Here is a 16,684-nt window from a genome sequence, read left to right as displayed (position 1 = left end):
TGACTTGGCATAGATACCTAACTTAAGTTTGAAATTGGCTCCAGCTGTATTATGCATGAGAGTCATGTAGAGTAACTATAAAAACGTCCTAAATTTGAAACAAAACTATCATTCACTAACTGATCTGATCAAGATGAAGTTCAAAATAGTTGCACTTAACTGTGCCCTCTTGGTTCTATGCCTGTGCTACTTGCCGTTGAGCAATGGACAGGACTCAACCACAGCAGCCACATCCACTGACACAACGACGGCGGCTGCATCCACTGACACTACCACAGCAGCTGCATCAACCGATACCACCACAGCGGCCGCATCCACCGATACCACCACGGCCGCATCCTCAACATGCGGTGGCAAGAAGAAGAGGAGGAAGCGCAAGTGGAAGGTGGTGAGGCATCCTGGCAAGAAGATCATCAAGAGGCATCGCAAAGGCGGCAAAACATCAATTTTTGGAAAGAGTAGTAGTAGCAGTGGACACAGTAGTGGCAGCGGACACAGAAGAAAGAGTGGACGCAGTAGAAGCAGTGGACGCAAAGGTTCAAAGAAATCGAGAAGAAGATCTGGATAAATGAACAATCGATAACTGATCCCGAAACCTGGAAAATTGACATTTTAATTTACCTATAGATTTAAGACTTGTTATTCAGTGCACTTGAAATAAATATATTTAATTATTTTGTTGAAACAATATTCTTTAAGATTTAACTAGTTCTCTGTATATTGTTTAGGCAATTTGCGGATCCAAATGAAGTAATGTACTATATTGGCAACTTTAAATGCTTTATTCAGATCCTTACCAGACTTTGGCAAACAAATATCTCTCCTCTTTCATTATGTGAAAGTTTAAAATCCCTAAATTTAGACATACTGAGTTCGTTCTGCCCTAAATCAGCAATGGCTGGACCGTTTCCTAAAATATGCTCTGGCATCGCCGTAATCAAGGCACAGTCTGCAGGTTCTATATATATTTACATACATATATAATTTTGCATGACAGAAATTTTATTACGCCAGTTTTCTAGTCATTTACCAACCTTGAAAATGGCTTTTCAAAATTCGTTTTCACATCGTTTGTTTAAAGTGAAGCGCTATAAAACAAAGAAACAAAGACACAACTATGGAAGCAGCTTTAGGTGTTGTCCACACCTGCTGGAGAATAAATATTTTAAGCCCAGCTTAAGCACTCTTAAAAGTTCAAAGATTGACTGGGAAGCCGAGAAGGCATCATTTATGAAGCAGTAAGGAGTGATTAGTGGAATCGAATGCCTTACAGTATGGATGAAGTCAGACTGCCTTCTTTTCTTAAAACGATCAATTACTAGCGAAGTAATCAAGAAAGTAAGTGGCTGTAGTTCTATCTAATAGATTTATAAATGTTGCCTTATTAAGATTCTATCAAAAGTTTAAGGTATAGCGGATAATATGGAAATACTTCTATAGTTTTTGACATTGGACTTTCCGCCTTTATTATAGAGAGGGATAATGTATGATTCTTTAAAATGTTCAGAAAATGTGAAGTTCTTACAGAAACTTCAAAAGTTCCTGACCACAAAGGCGGGAACACCATCAGGGCCCGGTGACTAAGCCGGCTTGATTGTGTTAAGGTTTAAAATAGTTTAATAAAATATAAAACAAACAAACAAATTTACATAAACAGCGGACACGGTCAGCTAATTCCGATTCCCTTACATACACTCGCGTTGGTAGATCAATGACCATATCCAGAATTGGAAGAAAAGGGTCTTCAGAAAGTGTAAGCGGGTCAATCCTGTGCACAACACTGTCGAACGAATCCAACACGAAGATCAGATCATGAATTAGTTTGACGAAAAGAGCAATAGAAAGCTTAATTCCAATCTGACTGGGAGATTAAAGCACCCAAGAACAACTATGAGCTCCCTATCAGAAAGAAAGAAAAAGATTGCTTTGATAAATAGACATGTTGATAGTGAAGGAATATAGGAATATGCAATAAAGACACAGAAACTTCCAAGTACAACTCTTACAGCCAACAACTCGATCTCCGAGATGGGAAGTTCAATGCGTTCCGACGAACGAGCAGACTCGACAGCAATGAGTACTTCCCCTCCGATAAGGGAAGCTCCATCACAACTATAAGTGGTGTATTTCGAAAAAAATATTTAGGAATCTGAGATGTCCGGCTTAAGCCAGGGATCAGTAGAAACGATAATGTGAAAATTAAAGGAAAGCTCTAACAATTGATTGATATTGTCTTTTGGTGTGCGTAAAGCAATAGGAAAGTTTAGGCGCATTATGAAAATATAATTCAAAACACAAATTTTTATTTTTTGGTAATGATAGCATAATTAATTGTTCTAATAATTATTGAGAGAAATGGGACACATATTTGTTCTATATTAATAAAAGAAATATTATTTAACTCTAATGGTTCCAACTGCGTAAATATTTAAGTTCCCTCAACAGTTTAGGACAAGCAGAAAATCCGAAAGCTGAAAATATGACAGTCTGTTTTATGTTCGGTGTTTACAGAACGAAACAATTGCAGAACCATATGTGTACACTACGCAAATAATCACGAATTACTATATAAGCAAATGAATTTAGAGTTGAAGTATCATTCACTAACTGATCTGTGCAAGATGAAGTTTAAAATAGTTGCACTTAACTGTGCCCTCTTGGTTCTATGCCTGTGCTACTTGCCGTTGAGCAATGGACAGGACTCAACGACAGCAGCCACATCCACTGACACAACGACCGCGGCTGCATCCACTGACACTACCACAGCAGCTGCATCAACCGATACCACCACAGCGGCCGCATCCACCGATACCACCACAACCGCATCCTCAACATGCGGTGGCAAGAAGAAGAGGAGGAAGCACAAGTGGAAGGTGGTGAGGCGCCCTGGCAAGAAGATCATCAAGAGACACCGCAAGGAAACCAGCAAGTGGGACCTTAAGGGTTAACTGAATAATCTACAACTGATGAAATGACCAAGTTATAAAGGAAATTTTTTATCACATTTATTACATGAAACTGTTACAAAGTGCACTTTAAATATATATAAATTCATATTTAAATGTTTGTCAAGACCGATTGACTGATGGACTGATTGGACCGACTGTCTGGTAGGGCAGCGCTTAGCAATCCATTAGCCATACCACACGTTAATGTGGAAAAGGGATGAACAGGAAAAGTAGGAACAAGTTGACTGACTAGGAGGTACCCCGAATGCTGCATTTACAAATATTCTGTGTGTAAATTTCCAAATTTCGGTCTGCAAGGGTATTAAATCTTTCATTTGGCTTACCAATATTCACTTCTAGATATTAAGTACTTAAGTACCATATGGCTTAGAATAAGTTTCGATTTTTAAAGTGCATATTATATTTTTTTTCGTGCTAAGCTGGCAAGGTTGAATATAAAGCAGGTAAAGCGCTGACAGTGCTTACCTGAACCCTGTCGATAAAGCCATTTATCAAACCTAATAGCGTCAGAGATAAGACATGAAAAAGGCGCTGGCGAAACTAAGCCCATTAAAGCCAATGTCGCAAAAGAGTTGGTTAGCCTGCCTTTCGGCTGGTGGAGGCAATAATGAATTTATTTTTGTATTAATGCCACCAGCAAGATGGAGTCTGCCCCAAAAACCAAAACAGCAGCAGAGGGAGGACTGCACTGGTGTAGCCGAAAGCACACGCCGGAGCTACTTAATGAACGAAAAACAACGTGCAAATTTTTAATTGCATACATGCAGGCGCCTAGCAGTCAAAAGCCAATGGCTGATTGTGTCCAGAAACTGGACTGTGTGCGGTTGTGCACGTGTGCATACTGCGACAATTGAATTAATAGCAAATTTATTTATGGCCTTTATAAGAGCATTTAAATGCGACGCTTGCATTGTCGCCCTGTAAAATTAATGTGCTTTAAAAATAATTGCGCATACGCCGCATGTGACGCGCAACACTTGAGCGGCTTATGAAAATATTAAAACGTTGCCTTTATAGCCTGCTATACCTGTATGGGAAAGAGAGATGGCTTTGAATATCTTGTAAATAAATAATATATTATTTGGAATATACTAAATATTTGCAAAATTTTTCATTTGATTTTAAAGCATTAAATCTGGCCCATGAAATAATTTTAATTATGCTCTATATTTTATGACCTACAAAACAAACTAAACCATAATCATAAAAGCACAAATTTGGCAACATTTTATAGGCTGTCGCATTATCTGCGAGCTGCTACACGAAAATCAAGTCAAACAAAACAAAATGAAATTACGCGGGTAGCAAACCATAAATTGACTTTGGCCCAACGAACAGACAAATAACAAAGCGACGTCAAACTTTTATTTTACGCTTTCGTTTTTTTTTACACAAGTTTATATGAATGTACTTCTAAGTATATATGTATGTTTTTGTTACTCTTACGCATGCTTTGATCTCACGTATTGTGTTTGCGACGCAGGGACGGAAAGACATATATATGACGTATCCTGCAAATGGCTCTCGTTAACAAAAAGTAGCGCAAAGCAAAAATGTTCGAAAATGAAGCAAAGCTTAACACCTACCAAGTCCCGCAAAGCAGATGCCAAACAACTGCATTGAAGCGTAAATAAACGCGTGTGTGTGTGCGTGCTTGTGTGTGTGTATGTGTGTGCCAAGCTCTGAGCTCCTATCCCCTAACTATATCTCTCTATTTCTTTGCTTGTTACATAGTGCGTATGAGTGATTTTTGCCCCTAACTTTTGTTTTGTTCGTTGTCCACTTATTTACTCAGCTGTCTTCCAATCATTCTCTCTCTCTCCCTCTCTCTCTCTCTCTCTCTCTCTCTCTCTCTAATGTGTTGTTTTTAAATGTTTGGCATTTGTTACGCACGTTTGGGTTTGGCTTTAAGGCGTCGTTTAAAGTTTTCCAAACAAAAAAACTAGTATGCCTTTGTGCACACCCTCTTAAATTTCTATTAGGCACAGTTTAGAATATGGCTTTATTTTTTGTTGACTTGGCAATTAAAGTTGCTGTCTCGATTAAAAGGCCATTAAAAAGAGACCCAAACGGACAAATTGAAGCCTCCTCTTGAAATGAAAACGCTGCTTATTGATATTTGCTCCACTCTGGAGAAGTTTCTGTATTTGACAATTCTCTTAATTAACATAGCGAACTGTTAATAGTATATATATAAATTTATGCATATATTTGTTTTCAAAGAGCACGAGATATTATTAATTTATTGAATTCTGTTAATGTTGCAGCAGCAAAATTAATTGGCAATTAATGTCAACAACAGTCGAAACAGCCAAACAGATCCGCAGATAGACTTTCTCGGTGTTATGAGAGGTGGGCAAAAACTTATTTTAAAATGCTTGCGTCTGTTTATTATTGGATATATGTACATAATGAGAGTGTTTTAAATGGACAGACAAATACTATATATACCAGCCGAGTGTGAAATTCAATTAAATTATAATATAATCAATTCGATGTACGTTGAAAAGACTGCATAATTAATATTAATGCACATGCTGATAAACGCATTTCAATCAACCTGCACGTTGATTGCAAAATATTCTCTCTAAGACACAAATGTCAGCCGTGTCGATAGATATATTTATTGGCTTAGAGATGCGTGGAATCAGACCATAAATGAAAAAAAGTCGTCTGATTTCTAATGTTTACTTACTCCCATAATATATAGTTATGCTATCGCACTCGACGTGTTCAGCATTGCAAGAGTTAGCTATTAGTCGAGGCCATAAATTCAACGCTCTGTTAAACATATTAAGTGGCCAACTAAGTCCGGTTTTTCCAGCCATAAATATCAATAATCACTCAATAAAGTCAAGGCAGGTCTTGCACTAAAGGGCGAGCCAGAGCGAGGCAATCCCAGACTCTGGATGGGAGGACGCTGCCTTTAGCAACAATGTGGCACATTAGAAGTTTTAATCACCATTGCCGTCTATTAGCAACTGCAAATTGAACGCGTAATAGTGTGTGAAAAATAATAAACTGATGCAATCAGCCATCAGCTGGACATACACATAGACATATTTATCTATTGTACGGGACAGAGCGCAATTTGTTGGGTTTTTGCCGCTTGGCCGTGAATGTTGGCCAAATGCACTAAACATGGCCATAACTGCGGTTTCAGCCTCATGGGTAAAGACCGTAATTTTCATGGCTTATGGCGTGCTGTAAAAAATAATTATATATAATTATGTGCAACAGTTTTAGTGGCTCACGGAATGCTGCTCGCCGAAATGGCTTTTAATTCAGATAATTTAATGAGCACATTTGGGCCAAGTCAAGTCAAAACGGTTGCCCTAATACAACCGCAACGGGTTAACTGAATAATCTGCAATTAGTCGAGTAAACCCTTTTACTTTGATTTTATTTAGATATTGCGTGAAATACAGCATAATAAATATGAAAGGATAGCTTTATTTGGGTACATTGCTTGATTGCGGGCGAATGGGTACATAGTAGTCGGATTTGGGTCTAAATTCCTGGGTATATGCCTGGGTATATAACATATCATAAGAAAATATAAAATGTCCCTTTCAGTAATTCTCAAATTAGTTGAAATAAACAACAAAGAGATCAAGGCAGTTGCAATTATCTGAACTATTCGAATGTTATGGACATTATCGAATGCTTAAAGTATATTCGTATGTGAAATTAGTATCTGGTGGGATCCAGTTGGATTCAATATTCAGCTTATTCAATTTTAAGGAGTATGCGGTCGTTCAATTTTCATATTGTGGTCCTATGTTGCCGCAAAGTGCTGGCAGCTGGCGCAAAATGTATTTCTTTACATTTATCTCCGTAGTTTTGCCACTTGCAAATGTCCGCTCGCATACAGTTGCGCACATATATACGTATATACGTATATATATACGAATGCATTCACATGCATACACATTTTCACAGGAGAGTTTGCATTCATGTTCAAGTGTACACATGCGAGTCGCATTCAGGGCGCAAATTTATTCATTTCAGCAGACAGGTTGCTCTAATTATGCATGCCATCTTCTTTCGAAACAGGAAAACTGTATCCTTGCTGCCGGCTGTGATTTATTTTAAAATTTGTTGTATAGACCTAGGCGGCACATTTCTTTCTTCTCTTTCCTGAACTCATCAAAATGGGTAAATAAAATGAGCTGTCATAAAGTTATGCAGGCTTATGTTTTGAAACTATTTAGATAGAATATAATTGCTGTGTAGGAATTTGTTATCGATTTAAGGATTCAGTTGACGAATTGTCTGGGTAACTTGACAAAGAAAGATCCGGTATCTGTTAGCCGTGCATGTATCCTATACCAAATATTACTGCCAACTATGCGATTTTGGAAAACTGAAACTGAAAACCTCGGTAAAGTACATCTGCAATTTGTCTTTTTTGTATTTTGTAATTTGACAAGCGGCCCAATCCCTGATTCTACGGCTTGCTATAGCTACTAGTTGTAAACAGGCAATAAATAAAGTTAACTCGTATTATATGAAGTAAATATTTGAATTTAGTCAAGTATTTCATACAAAGTTTTAAATTGTGAAGGACTTTAGGTAAGTTCTGGCATTTTAGTTTTCTTTGCCTAATTCTGGGAAAATAAATTAGCATGAACTCGCAGATGCTCTTGGAATTAGACTGCATACTGACAGTTTTCAGCCAAGGAGACTTCAGATTCTCCGATTTAAGCTATATACTTCAGACAAGGAGACTTGTTCAGACAAGGAGACTTCAGATTATCCGAGTTAAGCTATATACTTCTTTTCAACGATCCAATAATTTTATGTGTAGATACACGCCATATTTTCTAAGAGCTTGTTTTTGGCAGATTAATCTTTGTGGATTTGGGAACCATGTGCGCTGAACCATGTTGAAGTACATTGCTAAGAAATCTGAATAAATCTTCTACTCGCTCTTCATAAAAGTCTGCATTGTATTGATTTGGCTTTTGTATTGGTATGTTCCTATGGTCATAACTAAGATCGTGTAATAAGTCATATCATTCGTCGTGTACAACCACTAATTACACAAATGTATTCCAAATGTTTTTCAAGTTTGAGAACATTTCGTTTTTTATGTAGTTTGTGCAGGTTTGTGTATACAGGCATAAATTACGACTGAGGCGTGGCAGCTTTGTGTTCATAAATCATAACACTTAGAAAACAAAAGAAAAAAAAAACAAAGAAAAAACAATTTGCACATAAACAACATAAAGTATTGCCTGCCTTTAGGCCTGTTAAGAGTATTTTTATGCGGCGCAAGTTTTTTACTAGCGTAAATAATTTATTAGCAACACCAGCGAACTTGTGTAGCTCGGCCCCAGACCAAAACAAGGCCAGAATACTAGGCACATGGCCTAAAAGCCAAAAAGTATGCCGCTTATAAATTAGCCAAAGTCAATTTTGTGGCACGTCAGCGATAACTTGCCGCACAATATTGCGGCACATTTCAAGTCGATGGCAACTCAATTAGAAAATTTAATTACGCCGCAAAACAGATAGACCTTAATTCTGTCGAACATTTACAATTGATTAAGCAAATTTAATTGAACTTGTGGTTGTTGTCGGGATAAATATCCAACACATCTAAGCAGCTCCTCACACCATCTTCATCATGAGCATCATGATCATCATCATCATCATCTATGAACAAAGGCATCTGAACAATATGAGAATCAATCAAACCTACCCCTACGCCTCCAGGTACGAATTCAATTCTCTTGAACCATTCTTTACGCTGTCAGTTTTCACTTTCGATGCGTGTCAAAATGAGTTTTGATATTTGAAATTGGAAGGCGAGTCAGGAGTTTAAGGCATGGCTAATCTCGAGTCGAACGCAATTTCGGCCAGTCGACCTTGGCCCCAAACACAACTTGGGCTGCTTCTTGATATAAACTCGCAGTTTTATTCTTATTTATTTATGTATTTTGTATTTTGGCAGTGCGTATATTGTTCGCCTGATTCGACCCAGGCCGAAACGACTGGGCGTTATTGGCAATACATAAGCCAAACAGGCTGCGCATTTTGATTGATTAGCTTCTGTTATTTTCGATTCGGGCTTATTAAGGCACCCAAGGCAATTGAAAATTGATTTCGAAATAGATTAGAAAATGTTGGCGAAGTTATGGGAATTCCGAATTGAGCTCTCAAAGGTTTTCCGATTGAAATAATATGATTGAGCAGTTTTTTTTTTACGACGCAGTTTCACTTTTATTTAGTTTTAATTTAAATTCCACAATACAATATTTCATTTTTCCTTTGTGCTTTATTTACATTAAAGTCTTCATTTATCTCAATATTGGGTGCCATTAATTTCTAAAACTTGACTTGACTTGCCTTTGAGTCCAACCCAACCCACCTGCCAGGATAATTAAGTAATGCAATTAGGCTCAAGTTGCCCTAATTCATTGGCCACAAAGCAATAAGGCACCTTGATTTAATTTTAAAATAAGCAAATACATGTAGAGCAAAGGTAAATACCGTTGCCCATTCATAAATTGCAACCACCAAAAATTCTTCAACAAATTGTTTGAAACACTTTTGTGCTGACCTTGCCCACGTCCGGGTCGAATTTACCTTATCAATCAGTCCGTGACGCGAACAAAAGCGTGGAAGAGCCAAGAGCCAAGTGCCAAGTGCGGAACGTTGGATGAGGAAACGGGGAAACGGGGAAATGGTCCTTAAATTTGGACGCGCTCAATCAGGCGCTAAGCCCGCAACAGTTGCTAAGACCAATTGAACGACCCTTTGGTAAAGTTTTTGGCCACATTCTCCTTGGCACCTTTATCTTTTTCTTGTCTCGGCCACCTTTTGACTTTTGGGCCATCTGAGCAAAGTTTTCTGCCCCGTTTTGTGGCGCTAATTTGTTGTTGCACGTGGTTCGGCCCAAATGGAGCGCATCATTAGTTGGCAGCCGCCTCTGCCTCAGTCTCAGACTTTTTCCCGCTCACGATTTATTATTAATTGGCCGCAGGCAAAAATTGCGCCTCGCCTATTTGTTTAGCAAGTTGTTCTTGGCCAACATTTTTGCAGCTATGTGTATTTTAATTATTAACACTTGTGCTGTGCGGCAACATTTCTTTCTACTTAATTGTTTAATATTTTACAGCAATTTTCGCTCGGTCGCAAGTTGTGCGTTTCTTAAATGTTGTTTCTTTTTATTTGCATAAATGCTGCATAAATATTTTCTATTTAATTAAAACTTTCCCTTTTCTGATTACAGCTGCCAAAAGGAAGCCCCACACACCTTCACAGTCTTGAGTGCTAAAATGATTGACGGTGAGTTTCGGTTCAAATACGGGTCTTCTAATTTTATAAAATATTTTTAATTAGTGAGTGTGTGTGTGTGTGTGTGCGTGTGTATGTTTTAAAAAAGCCAAATGATATTAAATTTGAAGCTTCTTTTTATACCCTTGCAGAGGGTATTATAATTTTGTCGTGAAATGTGTAACGCATAGAAGGAGTCATCTCCGACCCCATAGAGTATATATATTCTTGATCAGCATCAACAGCCGAGTCGATAGAGCCATGTCCGTCTGTCCGTCTGTCTGTTTATATGCGAACTAGTCTCTCAGTTTTAAAGCTATCTTAATGAAATTTTGCAAAAGTCCCTCTTTCTGTTGCACGCAGCACATATGTCAAAACCAGCTGGTTCGGACCACTATTTCATATAGCTGCCATAGGAACGATCAGTCGAAAATTAAGTTTTTGTATAAAAAAACATTTTGTGTATCAAGGTATCTTGACCCAACTCGGCATTTATTAGTTTTACTAAGCTCCTCATATATATGCAAAATCCTATTAAGATCGGACCACTATATCATATATCTGCCATAGGAACGATCAGTCGAAAACTAGGTTTTTGATTAAAAACCTTTTTTGTTTATCAAGATATCTCGACCAAACTCTTTATTAACTGTGCTTGTTAGATACTGGCAAAGCACTATAAGCATTAACAAACGGTTGGGTCCGCAAGGGTATTAGATCTTCGGCGTGCCGAAGATAGCCTTTCTTTCTCGTTAATTCTAGAATTGTACGAGGTCTTAAAGAAGAAAAGGAGGGGATAATACAAATATGAGGCATAAATCAAAAGACACTATTTAACCGTAAAATTGATGTCAAAAATAGTATTAAAATGTTAATATAGTTATATACATTTGAAATGTATAACCCCACAAAGTCAATTATAAATTCACATATTTATGATATTTATTTTCTGTTTGACGAATTTTGCCATACGATTTAAAATGCATTTTATATCAAAACGGAACTAAACTCTTGAAATTGAAAACATTGATTCAATATTTAACTTGAGAGCTTTGGTTAAACAAGAACAATGACTTTTTAATTGAAAATGCTTCATACAATGTAAATAAATCATAAAATTGCTCTTTTTAGGCATAAAAAAAAAATAAATAAAATTAATAAAATATGCAAATATGATCAATATGCAACATTAAGCAAGAAAAAAAGAGTTTAATTATTATTAATGCTTTATTGGAATTTAATTAATTTGGCCAAACATATTTCAAATACGTGGTTTTGTTTAAAAATTTATTATTACCAGATACACACACACACACACATTTAAGCTTGGGGTGGCAATAGAATTAAAGCTATTTTAACTGCGGTCGCAAATCGCTTTTAATTGTTGCCGGAGCAACTGTTGTTGTTGCCTAACTAAGCATTAAATAAGGCTAGAGCAACAAACTGCATGTGAGCATAAAAAGGACAACAAAAAATTGTATTGCATTTAAGCGGATTTATTTTGGTTTTATTCCCTTGCTGATTGCATTTGTTTATGCTTTAATTTACCATTGACTATGCGATCCGAAAGGTTTGGAGCCGGCAACTTCAATCTGCGCATACAAATGCATACAACAGACTAGCCACGCCCTCACACACACACACACACACTCACACACACACTCACACAGCATACCAACATCAATTGCCACATGCAAACAGCAGCAGCAGCAGCCGTTCCTGCCTTCTGGCCTGGCTCTGGCCTTTATTTTGTAGCATACTTTTGTGCTGTTTGCATTCTGTTGCTCATCGCCAGAGCAGCAGTAGAAGAAGAAGAAGAAAAAGGAGCAGCAGCAGACGCTGGATGAAAAAAGTGCTTTGCAAATACGCAACCAGCCGCGTCGTGTAGTATTTAGGTGGTGCAAATGCCAGTCTCAGCTTTAGTCCCAGCCACCGGATCCAGTTGCTGCTTCTATAATTGTGACGTGCATTTGTGCGTGTGTGTGTGAGTGCTTATGTACCAGCGTCTTTTTATGAACTTGTTAACAATCTAACGACCTTTTTGCATGTCTGCCCCTTTGTTGTTGTTGTTATTGTTGTTGGTATTGTGGCTGCAGATGTTTAGTTTAACCGGGCGAAATATATATTTGCACATAACAAATATTTGCATACTTTTGGGGCACTCATGAAAATAACATAATTTGATTGCGACGAGAGGTCGAGAGTGTGTGAATAATGTGATTTGTACATATGGCTAAGTGTGTACTCCAGACTGTCAAATCGTTTGACTTAAAAAATAGCTCACATAACTTAGATTGTCTAAAATGTGGAGCAGAAGTATATTTTTATAATACAAACATTCAACTTTCAGTAAAATAATAGATTGAGGAAAACTTTTATTAAATTTCCCATCCAAGTGAAATTAAATAGTGTTATTATTTGACAAAGTTTCAGTTCTGAATTTGGAACACATTTCAAGGAAACAACTGCTTGAGTGCCCTAAATGCCACACGAATATTGCATGAGCCTACTGGCTAAGCAGCGCCCAAAACATGCCACACAAAGGCAAACAAACAGCAATTGTTGGTTGCCTGTTTAAAAGTTCTCAGCGACGACAACAACAACAACAACAACAACTTGACCGGCAACGGCAACAACAACACAAAACTCATTAATTATTCATAGTGTTCAGCACCAAAGTGTTTATGTGGCAAACGCTACTCAGCCGACGCACACAAAATGAACATCAGCAGCAGCAAGGACACAAAAAGGTCCCAACAGCACAACAACCTGGCACAAAAAAACCAAAGTAGCGAGAAAAAAATATGCAAATTTAAGTTTTTCTCAACATAAAAATAAACTAGCTGCCGTCCCGCCTAGCTGTCGGTTGTTCAGCCAGCGAGTGGACACCAAATTGACAATATTGTTAACAGCTTCTTTTAGAACGAAGCTGATTAGATCGCAATCGAGCGGCCGCCCCAATCAGCTGACCACGCCCAGCTCTCAATGGAATCACATTGGCAAAGGACAATCATTTGTTGTCCCTGCTGCTGCCAGCACAACAAATCCATACGTGCTAAACGCACATTTGAAAACAGGACAACTTTGCATTGCTTTTGCTTCTCAGCTGCCATTTGTAAACATTGGGCGGCTGTTAATGGTAAAATTTTAAAGCTTATTTGCTCGGACCGCACGTACGATATTCATGTGTGTGTGCTTGTGCCAGTGTGCCTATGTATATTGTGTAAATCGTTATTGAATGCCCAAATTTCAAATTGCACCCAGGGCAGCCGTTTGTGTGTTTTGCCTGTAAATGGTCAACACAGCGGCATTTGTTGGCGCTGGTATGGGTGTGCGTATGGGCCTGGCCGAGGCCTGTGATGATTTGTTTTGTGATTTGAATGCAGCAAAAAGGATTTTAGTTGATGTTCAGCACTTGCGTGCATGTAAGTGCCAATTGGGGAGTTATCTTCGGTGCTGTCCACTGATGGATATCCACTTTATAATACCACTATTTGTGCTGATGATGATGAAACTGATCCCAACAAATTGATTGCTTAAGGTTAGTTACCAAATGTCAGTTACGAAAAAGTCTTGAAATACATATGACAGCATTGTAGTTGAAAAAAAAAACCTGCCTGACCTGCCACATGTTAGCCCGACGCTCATCTTCGTACCGCATTTCCGCCCGGTAAGGGTGGCTTTAGCATCTCGTGGTAAACACATATCCAATGAATTCTTATAAAGATCCTTGAAGTGATCCTTTTCACTAGGAAGGGCTTCAATTCTCGAAAAGTGTCAAGCACCTATCAAATAAATTTAAGCAAAGATCTGTCAAAATAATTTTTAAACCAAAAGTTTCACACTTTCGAAACTCCGCCTTGCAACTCAACTTAGTGTGACCTAAAATGAGGCTTCAGTAGCAATTTCAGCTTGGCAATGAGTCGGTCAGTCATTCAGTCGGTCTGGGCGAACTGTTTTATATATTTATATTGTGACTTATTTGATTCAAATCGATGCTTTAAGCCAGTTTCTATATTTAATTCTGTGAATCATTTTACTTTCACACTCCAGGGAACAATGTTTAAAAATGTTGAAAAATAGAGCTTAAGCGAAATTAAATCTGCACCGTAGAATGAAAATGCACATATTTTATACATTTATTTTCCTCTTAATGTTTGGCACATACTCTTAATGTTGGTTGCTCTGCTATGAAAAAGTATGGCCTAAGACTCAGCTCGGCAGTTTCTAAGCTTCTGAAGTGTTGTCACAACAGTTTGAACAGTCTATTATGAGAAATGTGTACAGGTATAGATTAAATCAATGGACACAACTGGCTTCAATCGAAATATGAAACATATTTGAGCACAGTTGTGTAGGCAGTCGGGCATCAGATGTTAGAAAAGTGTAGGTAAACAATACTCACATTGATTAGGGTCAAAATGCTGTTTGTAGCCCCAATCAGATTGTGGACAAGTTATGCAAGGAGCAGCCGTGCTGCCAAGTCCTTTAGGCTTGGCACAAAATTTGCATTCGTATATTTGAATGGGTAAAGTCCAAGTTTTTAAGGAGCTTTAAGTTTGCCAAGGCTGCATATATTAGGCCTATTTCGAGTATCTACATAGTTTAACCAAGAGTTCAAACTATGAAAAACATTTTCTTTTGCTTTCATTTTGTGTTCGTTGCCATCCGCAAGTTATAAATTGCTTGTTAGGCCTGTTTTGACAGTTTTGTTCCAAAAGATTTCAAAAACTCACACACGTGCTTATGTACGAATGTACAGAGCATGTGTAGCCTGCAGGAGACATGTTTTAAATATTCAAATATTGTTTAGGATTATCAGAAGGGGCTCGACTTGTACTCGATGATGGTACATGTTAATATTCTGGGATCTAAATGATGTGTGCTGCGACAAAACTGAATGTAGGCACAACGTTGCGTATACGTAATGTGAATGAAGCACCTCAACTTAGGTTTGTATAAGTGTAACTAACTAACTTCACACAAATTCGATTGTGATCCAACTAAATTTCTGTAACATAAATGCTAGTTGCAAACGTCATTATTTAATTATAATTCAAAGACTGGACTCAATTGGCATTCAATTCAATGAGAGCCCAGGCGAGACACAAACTCAATTCGATTCAATTGGATTGAACGGAGCAGGGGTATATCTGGCGAGTAGAAGTTGACCAAACGTGCATGTCGGGCAACTTTCTTAATCAATAATTTCACACAAATGCAAGGAAGGCAGCGCCGTCTACTAGGTCGACCCTTCGGATATCCTGCTACTTCGTAGACATTCGCACTCATTTAACAATTTCACGCTTCGTTTAAGAACCGTGCGCGGCAGCATTGAGTGGCCCTAGGGCTCGAACCGACTCGCTGCTTTCGTCCTGCGTTTTGGATTCGACGAAATATATATTTTTGAGGCTTTTTGCATCAAAAGTTTTCGGGCAAATAAAAAGGGATTTGCATGGTTTGCCTTAGTTAACCCTTTTCGCCCGGTGTGCGCGCTCTGTTTTACTGATAACCCGTCGACATGCTCGTTTTCTAGTAGACGTCGAGCTCGTCCGCGTTCACGTCCTCGTCCTCGTCCTCGTCGTTGACGCTTGAGCGCGCACAGTCTTCCCAACGGAAATGATGACATTTCGTCCAACTTTGTCGCTGCGGTGTGCAGTCGCATAGAAATGCTGGAAGGCGTTGTCTAAGGTGTCTAAGAAAATATGTAGCAAACATTTGCGACAGTTGGGAAAATGAAAATTTTCACTTGCCGCCGCCACAGACGGCGGTCGGAAATTGTTGGAATGCTGCGGCGTTTTGCTCGTTTTGCTTGGCTGCCACAAAATTGAAATTGTGACCAAATGTTGTCGCCATCATTTTTATTGATTTCCTTTACATACTCTCTTTTATTTGGCTTATTCGTTTACTGTGACTGCCAACGGAAGGAAGGTAGCAAAACGTTATTATCAATCATCATTTATTATTTTTTGTGGCTTTTTCCTACATCATCGGTTTGTGTTTATAACAAGGCCAAGTGAGGGACAACAACAACAACAACTGCAAAGCAGCAATATTATTTTCTATGACTGAAAGAGCTCTTTTATTTCCTCTCAATACTTAGCTCTGTGACTATGGCAATAGGTGTTTATGTTGTTTACAATTATTTTAAAGAAAATATTTTATAAGCAAAAAAAAATTTGTCTGCATCGGCCGGGAATCGAACCCGGGCCGCCCGCGTGGCAGGCGAGCATTCTACCACTGAACCACCGATGCTTGTGATTAAATCAAAACAAAAACCAAACTCGAACCGATTTGATTGGCAACTTTAATTATGAACATAAATTAGAATAGAAACATATATTGATAAGAACATTTTTATTTTTTTTTACAAAAATAAAACTAAATTTTCCTTTCATATTTGAACTCGTCAGCCCGAAATCAAACAAAGG

The 16,684-nt window shown here is 38.1% G+C and overlaps 1 non-coding gene across 1 annotated transcript; it reads right to left on the bottom strand.

Moving 5' to 3' along the window:
• Positions 1–16,437: 16,437 nt before the first annotated feature.
• On the bottom strand, positions 16,438–16,508 carry Trnag-gcc. The gene has a single exon. It is a non-coding gene; the product is annotated as a tRNA-Gly (tRNA).
• Positions 16,509–16,684: the final 176 nt, after the last annotated feature.

The sequence above is a fragment of the Drosophila novamexicana genome, unplaced genomic scaffold (assembly GCF_003285875.2).
Source record: "Drosophila novamexicana strain 15010-1031.04,08,12 unplaced genomic scaffold, DnovRS2.1 tig00000739-arrow-arrow-pilon, whole genome shotgun sequence".
NCBI classification, from domain to species: domain Eukaryota; kingdom Metazoa; phylum Arthropoda; class Insecta; order Diptera; family Drosophilidae; genus Drosophila; species Drosophila novamexicana.
Note: the sequence above shows the minus strand (reverse complement) of the source record. Positions and strands in the feature narration are given on the sequence as shown.